The following is an 8895-nucleotide window of genomic DNA, read 5'->3' as shown; positions in this document are numbered from 1 at the left end:
ACTTTGCCTACAAGATGGAGGAGAATACCTCAGCTAGTGAGCATGTGCTTAGAATGTCTAGGTACCACTATCACTTGAATCAAGTGGGAGTTAATCTTCCAGATAAGATAGTGATTGACAGAGTTCTCTAGTCACTATCACCAAGTTACTAGAACTTCATGATGAACTATAACATGCAAGGGGTAACGAAAAACGATTCCCGAGCTCTTCGCGATGTTGAAATCGGCGAAGGTAGAAATCAAGAAAGAGCATCAAGTGTTGATGGTTAACAACCACTAGTTTCAAGAAAAAGGGCAAAGGAAAGAAAGGGAACTTCAAGAAGAATGGAAAGAAAGTTGCCACTCTCGGAAAGAAGCCCAAAACTAGACCCAAGCATGAGAGTGAGTGCTTTCACTGCAAAGGGACTGGTCACTGGAAGCAGAACTACCCCAAAAACTTGGCGGATAAGAAGGATGGCAAAGTGAACAAAGGTATATTTGATATACATGTTATTGATGTGTACTTTACTAGTGTTCATAGTAGCCCTAGGGTATTTGATACCGGTTCAGTTGCTAAGATTTGTAACTCAAAACAGGAGTTGCAAAATGAACAGATACTAGTTAAGGGTGAGGTAACAATGTGTGTTGGAAGTAATTCCAAGGATGATAAAATCAACATCGCATGCTCCCTCTACCTTCGGGATTAGTGTTGAACCTAAATAAATGTTATTTGGTCTCCGTGTTGAGCATGAATACGATTGGATCATGTTTATTGTAATACGGTTATTCATTTAAGTCACAGAATAACAGTTATTCTGTTTACATGAATAATACCTTCTATGGTCATACACCCAATGTAAATGGTTTATTGAATCTCGATCATAGTTATACACATATTCATAATATTGATGCCAAAAGATGCAAAGTTGATAATTATAGTGCAACATGCTTGTGGCACTACCGTTTAGGTCATATTGGTGTAAAGCGCATGAAGAAACTCCATGCGGATGGGCTTTTAGAATCACTTGATTATGAATCATTTGATACTTGTGAACCATGCCTCATGGGCAAGATGACTAAAACTCCATTCTCCGGAACAATGGAGTGAACCACTGACTTTTTGGAAATAATACATACCGATGTATGCGGTCCAATGAGTGTTGAGGCTCGCGGCGGGTATCGTTATTTTCTGACCTTCACAGATGATTTGACTAGATATGGGTATATCTACTTAATGAAACACAAGTCTGAAACATTTGAAAAGTTCAAAAGAATTTCAGAGTGAAGTGGAGAATCATCGTAACAAGAAAATAAAGTTTCTACGATCTAATCGCGGAGGCAAATATTTGAGTTACGAGTTTGGCCTTCATTTAAAATAATGTGGAACAGTTTCAAAACTCATGCCACATGGAACACCACAGCGTAATGGTGTGTCCGAATGTCGTAACCGTACTTTATTAGATATGGTGCGTTCTATAATGTCTCTCACCGATTTGCCTTTATCATTTTGGGGTTATGCATTAGAGACAACTGCATTCACGTTAAATAGGGCACCATCTAAATCCGTTGAGATGACACCGTATGAACTATGGTTTGGCAAGAAACCTAAGCTGTTGTTTCTTAAAGTTTGGGGTTGTGATGCTTATGTGAAAAAGTTTCATCCTGATAAGCTCGAACCCAAATCGGAGAAGTGCGTCTTCATAGGTTACCCAAAAAAGAAATTTTTGGGTACACCTTCTATCACAGATCAGAAGGCAAGATATTTGTTGCTAAGAATGGATCCTTTCTAGAAAAGGAGTTTCTCTCGAAAGAAGTGAATGGGAGGAAAGTAGAACTTGATGAGGTAATTGTACCTTCTCTTGAATTGGATAGTAGCTCATCACATGAAACCATTCCCGTGATGCCTACACCAACTAGAGAGGAAGCTAATGTTAATGATCATGAAACTTCAGATCATGTTACTACCAAACCTCGTAGGTCAACCAGAGCATGATCCACACCAGAGTGGTATGGTAATACTATTCTGGAAGTCATGTTACCAGACCATGACGAACCTACGAACTATGAGGAAGCGACGATGAGCCTAGATTCCGATAAATGGCTTGAGGCCATGAGATCTGAGATATGATCCATGTATGAGAACAAAGTGTGGACTTCGATGGACTTGCCCGATGATCGGCAAGCCACTAAGAATAAATGGATCTTCAAGAGGAAGATAGACGCCGATGGTAGTGTTACTATCTACAAAGCTCGACTTGTCGCAAAAGGTTTTCGACAAGTTCAAGGAGTTGATTATGATGAGACTTTCTCACCCGTAGTGATGCTTAAGTCTGTCCGATCATGTAATTAATTGCCGCATTTTATGATTATGAAATCTGGCTAACGAACGTTAAAATGACATTCCTTAAAGGATTTCTCAAAGAAGAGTTGTATATGATGCAACCAGAAGGTTTTTTCGATCCTAAAGGTGCTAACAAAGTGTGCAAGCTCCAGCGATCCATTCATGCACTGGTGCAAGCATCTTGGAGTTGGAATATACACTTTGATGAGGTGATCAAAGCATATGGTTTTATACAAACTTTTGGAGAAGCCTGTATTTACAAGAAAGTGAGTGGGAGATCTGTAGCATTTCTAGTATTATATGTGGATGCCATGTTGTTGATTGGAAATGATACAAAATTTATGGATAGCATAAAAGGATACTTGAATAAGAGTTTTTCAATGAAATACCTCGGTGAAGCTGCTTATATATTAGGCATCAAGATCTATAGAGATAGACCAAGACGCTTAATTGGAATTTCACAAAGCACATACCTTGATAAAGTTTTGAAGAAGTTCAAAATGGATCAGTCAAAGAAAGGGTTCTTGCCTATGTTACAAGGTGTGAAGTTGAGTAAGACTCAAAACCCAACCACTGTAGAACATAGAGAGAGAACGAAAGTCATTCCCTGTGCCTCAGCCATAGGTTCTATAAAGTATGTCATGATGTGTACCAAACCTATTGTACACCTTGCCATGAGTTTGGCAAGGGGTTACAATAGTGATCTAGGAGTAGATCACTGGACAGCGGTCAAAATTATCATTAGGTACCTAAAGAGGACTAAGTAAATGTTTCTCGATTATGGAGGTGACAAAGAGTTCGTCATAAAGGGTTACGTCGACGCAAGCTTTGACACTGATCCGGATGACTATCAGTCTCAATCTGGATACATATTGAAAGTGGGAGCAATTACCTAGAGTAGCTCCATGCAGAGCATTATAGACATAGAACTTTGCAGAATAGAGACGGATCTGAATGTGGCAGGCCCGTTTACTAAACTTCTCTCAGAAGCAAAACATGATCACACCTTAGTACTCTTTGGGTATTAATCACATAGCGATGTGAACTAGATTATTGACTTTAGTAAACCCTTTGGGTGTTGGTCACATGGCGATGTGAACTATGGGTGTTAATAACATAAAGATGCGAACAATTGGTGTTAAATCACATGGCGATGTGAACTAGACTATCGACTCTAGTGCAAGTGGGAGACTGAAGGAAATATGCCCTAGAGGCAATAATAAAGTTGTTATTTATATTTCCTTATATCATGATAAATGTTTATTATTCATGCTAGAATTGTATTAACCGGAAACTTGATACATGTGTGGATACATAGACAAAACACCGTGTCCCTAATAAGCCTCTACTAGACTAGCTCGTTGATCAAAGATGGTTAAGTTTCCTAACCATAGACATGTGTTGTCATTTGATTAGTGAGATCACATCATTAGGAGAATGATGTGATGGACAAGACCCATCCGTTATCTTAGCATAATGATCGTTAAGTTTTATTGCTATTGCTTTCTTCATGACTTATACATATTCCTTTGACTATGAGATTATGCAACTCCCAGATACTGGAGGAATACCTTGTGTGCTATCAAATGTCACAACGTAACTAGGTGATTATAAATATGCTCTACAGGTATCTCCGAAGGTGTTTGTTGGGTTGACATAGATTGAGATTAGGATTTGTCACTTCGAGTATCAGAGAGGTATCTCTGGGCCCTCTCGGTAATGCCCATCATAATAAGCCTTGCAAGCAATGTGACTAATGAGTTAGTTGCGGGATGATGCATTACAGAACGAGTAAAGAGACTTGCCGATAATGAGATTCAACTAGGTATGGAGATACCAACAGTCGAATCTCGGGCAAGTAACATACCAATGACAAAGGGAATAACGTGTGTTGTCATAACGGTTTGACTGATAAAGATCTTCGTAGAATATGTGGGAGCTAATATGAGCAACCAGGTTCCGCTATTGGTTATTGATACGTCTCCAACGTATCTACTTTCTCTCATGCTTTTTCTCTTGTTTTGGACTCTAATTTGCATGATTTGAATGAAACTAACCCCGGTCTAACGCTGTTTTTAGCAAAACTACCATGGTGTCGTTTTTTGTGCAGAAATAAAAGTTCTCGGAATGGAACGAAACTTTGTGAGGATTTTTTAAATCAGTAATAAGAATTTCTGGCGCCAAGACCCACCAGAGAGGGGCCCCTAGGTGGGCACAACCCACCAGGGCGCGCCCCCTCTGTTGGCGCGCCCAGGTGGGTTGTACCCACCTGGTGGCCCCGCAGACGACCCCCTGATACTATAAATTCACATATTTCCAGAAAAAATAAGAGAGAAAGAATTGTCGCGATCCACGGGACGAAGCCGCCGCCAAGCCCCGTTCTTCCTCGGCAGGGTAGATCTGGAGTCCGTTTGGGGCTCTGGAGAGGGGGATCTTCGTTCTTCGTCATCACCAACCCTTCTCCATCATCAATTCCATGATGCTCCCCACCGGGAGTGAGTAATTCCTTCGTAGGCTCGCTGGTCAGTGAGGAGTTGGATGAGATTCATCATGTAATCGAGTTATTTTTGTTAGGGCTTGATCCCTAGTATCCACTATGTTCTTAGATTGATGTTGGTATGACTTTGCTATGCTTAATGCTTGTCACTTTGGGCCCGGGTGCCATGATTTCAGATTTGAACCGTTTATGAATTCATCATTATATCCATGTTTTAGATCCGATCTTGCAAATTATAGTCACCTACTACAGTTATGATCTGACAACCCCGGAGTGAAAACAACCGGGCCCACTCTCGGTGATGACCGTAGTTTGAGGAGTTCATGTATTCACTATGTGTTAATGCTTTGTTCCGGTTCTCTATTAAAAGGAGACCTTAATATCTCGTAGTTTCCAATATGGACCCCGCTGCCACGGGAGGGTAGGATAAAAGATGTCATGCAAGTTCTTTTAATAAAGCACGTATGACTATTTACGGAATACATGCCTACATTATATCGATGAACTAGAGCTAGTGCCGTATCGCCCTAGGTTATAACTATCACATGATGAATATCATCCAACAAGTCACCGATCAAATGCCTATGAATTTATCCTTATTAACCTTGCTGCGTTACTATTGCTATCATCACTGTTACACTTGCTACAAACTACTACTATCACTGTTATTGTTACCGTTGCTGTTGTCACTGTTATCAAAACTATCAAACTACTTTGCTACTGATCACTTTGCTGTAGATAATTAATCTCCAGGTGTGGTTGAATTGACAACTCAGCTGCTAGTACCTTCAAATGTTCTTTGGCTCCCCTTGTGTCAAATCTATAAATTTGGGTTGAATACTCTACCCTCGAAAACTGTTGCGATCCCCTATACTTGTGGGTTATCAAGACCTTTTTCTGGCGCCGTTGGCGGGCAGCATAGCTATATTTGGTGAGTCACTTGGGATTATTATCATATTATCACTATTAGGATCTGGAGGATCCAAAAACTAAGATATTTCCCTCAAGGACGAGGGGAGGTAAGGAACGGCCATCCAGTTCTGCTTTAGATTCACCTTTTGTTTTGAGTAAACTTGCAACACCACCACATGCTATCAATTTTGATATGTCGCAAGTTATTGATGATGCTACTTCTACTATGAATGATGTTTATGATGATGCTAGTACCTTGCTTGATAATGATGATGTGCCACTTGGTGAATTTCTTGATAAACAAATTGCTAGAGTTATACAACATGATGTTATTGAGTCTGATGATGAGCTTGAAACTGAATCTCCTGAAATACCTGCTAGAACTAGCTTCCTAGATATGAATTGCCTAAGGTACGGGAAGGTTATGTTATGAGTGAAGAAGCAACTAGAGATATTCTTGCTTGAAATGATAGAGATGATCTAGAGAAATTATTACACAAGTATAAGGAAAAATCTCTAAATGCTAGAATGAAATGTGATCCCAAGTTTGCTACTTCACCTATCTTTATTGATGATAAGGATTATGAATTCTGTGTCAACCCAGAGTTAATTATTTGGTTGAATCTGATCCCTTCCATGGTTATGAAACTAAAACTGTTGTGGCACATCTTACTAAGTTGAATGACGTAGCCACCCTTTTTACTCATGATGAGAAAACTCGTTATTACTTTATTCTCAAATTATTTCCTTTCTCATTAAAGGGTGATGCTAAATCTTGGTACAATACTCTTGCTCCTGGTTGTGTGCGTAGTCCCCAGGATATGATTTATTACTTCTCTCAAAAATATTTTCCTGCTCATATGAAACAAGTTGCCTTACAGGAAATATTTAACTTTGCTCAAACTAAAGAAGAGAGTCTCCCACAAGCTTGGGGGAGGCTTTCCAGTTACTTAATGCTTTGCCTGATCATCTGGGTAGAGTATTGCTAGATAGTTGTGCTAGTTGTGCCTTACTTAATGCTTTGCCTTACAGTTACTTATTGATCTTCCTAGATAGTTGTGCTAGTTGTGTTTTCAGGGAACGAACTATTGGACAAGCTGAAGAATTATTGAATAACATATTGAAAAATTATGATGATTGGACTACTCCCGAACCACCACCTAAACTCACTCTGAAGAAGAGGGGTATATTATATCTCAGTCCCGAAGATATGCAAGAGGCAAAGGAATCTATGAAGGAAAAAGGTATTAAAGCTGAGGATGTTAAAAATTTACCTCCTGTTGAAGAAATACATGGGCTTAATACACCACAAATGCATAAGGTGGTAGAGGTAAATTCTCTTATGAAGTTTAATGATAATGATAATCCTCACAATATGCATCCTAGTCAATGCCTTTATGAGTTTGAAAACTACATTAGGAAACAAGATCATTTCAATGCAAATGTTATGAAACAATTGAAATATAATTCTGATATGATTGCTTGCTTGAGTGACTTGTTATTTAGAATATCAAATGATGTTAGAGGTGTTGGAAAACATGCTTCTATGGTTCAAACTCAATTAGAACAAGTTGCTAAATCACAAAGAGAATTACTTGATGAAATGAATCATAATATGCATGACTTTGCTGTTAGAGTTGCAACTAGAGGAGGTAAAATGACTCGGGAACCACTTTATCCTAAGGGACACCCTAAAAGAATTGAACAAGATTCACAAAGAGCTAACACTAGTGAACCTAGTCCTCCTAGAAACAAAAAGAAAAAGAAAAATGTTAGGACTTTGCACACTTCTAGTGAACCTGAAATAGAAAAACCTCCTGGTATTGAAAATGAAATTTATATCTCTGATGTTGAAACTCAATCTGGTAACAAACACTCACCTAATGATAATGAAAAATATAATAATGAGGTTCATGAAGACTCTCAACCAAATAATAAAGAACCAGATAATGATGTTGAGATAGAACCACCTGTTGATCTTGATAACCCACAACCTAAAAGTAAAAGATATGACAAAAGAGACTTTGTTGCTAGAAAACACGGTAAAGAAAGAGAACTGTGGGTTCAAAAACCTATGCCTTTTCCACCCAAGTCAACTAAAAAGAATGTTGATGAAGAATTTGAACACTTTGCTGAAATGCCGAGGCCAGTCGTTTTGCTTACTCGCTTGACTGATATCGTGAAAATGCCTCCATATGCAAAGTATATGAAAGACATCATCAAAAATAAGAGAAAATTACCAGAAGCTGAAATCTCCACTATGCTTGCTAACTATACTTTTAAAGATGGAGTACCTAAAAAAACATGGAGATCCGGGAATACCAACTATACCTTGCTCTATCAAAAAGAATTATGTGAAAACTGCTTTGTGTGATTTAGGAGTTGGTGTTAGTGTTATGCCTTTCTCTTTATATAAAAGACTTGACTTGAACAAAGTAACACCTACTGAAATATCTTTGCAAATGTCTAACAAATCAACTTCCATCCCTATCGGTACTTGTGAGGATGTGCCCGTTGTTGTTGCTAATGTTACTATTTTGACTGACTTTGTTATACTTGAGATGCCCGAGGACGACAACATGTCGATTATCCTTGCTAGACCCTTCTTGAATACTACAGGGGCTGTTATTGATTGCAACAAAAGCAAGGTCACTTTTCATATTAATGGCAAAGAGCATACAGTGCACTTTCCGAAGAAATAATTCCAAGTGAAGGGTATTAATGTTATTGAAAAATCTCCGACAATCACTATTGGAAGTTTTCATACCTACTGTCAAAAAGAAATATGAAATGCTTATTGTTGGGGAAATGCATATCCCCATTGAGGTAACTTAGTGGTTTACGAAAGTTCTTTGGTTTCATGCTAATCGAAAGTGGTTGTTAATAAGACTTGATCAACCTTATTAATGGATCATTTTTGAATGGTATGAAGTTGATGAATTTAGTAAGCACTACTTTTTGTCCCTACTTTTTATTCTCTGTTTTTATTAGTTAAATAAAATAAAATGCCATGTTTTGTCTATTTTCTGAATTTCCCATGCAATAAAAAATGAACCAAAAATAAAAGTTCTCAGAATGCCCTGAAAATTTTACATGATTTTTTCAAAATATTTGAGAATTTTTGGTGCAATAAACATCAGAGGAATGTGCACCAGGTGGGCACAACC

This window comes from Triticum urartu, chromosome 7A (assembly GCF_056163025.1).
Source record: "Triticum urartu cultivar PI428250 chromosome 7A, HENAU_Tu73, whole genome shotgun sequence".
Classification (NCBI taxonomy): Eukaryota; Viridiplantae; Streptophyta; class Magnoliopsida; order Poales; family Poaceae; genus Triticum; species Triticum urartu.
Note: the sequence above shows the minus strand (reverse complement) of the source record.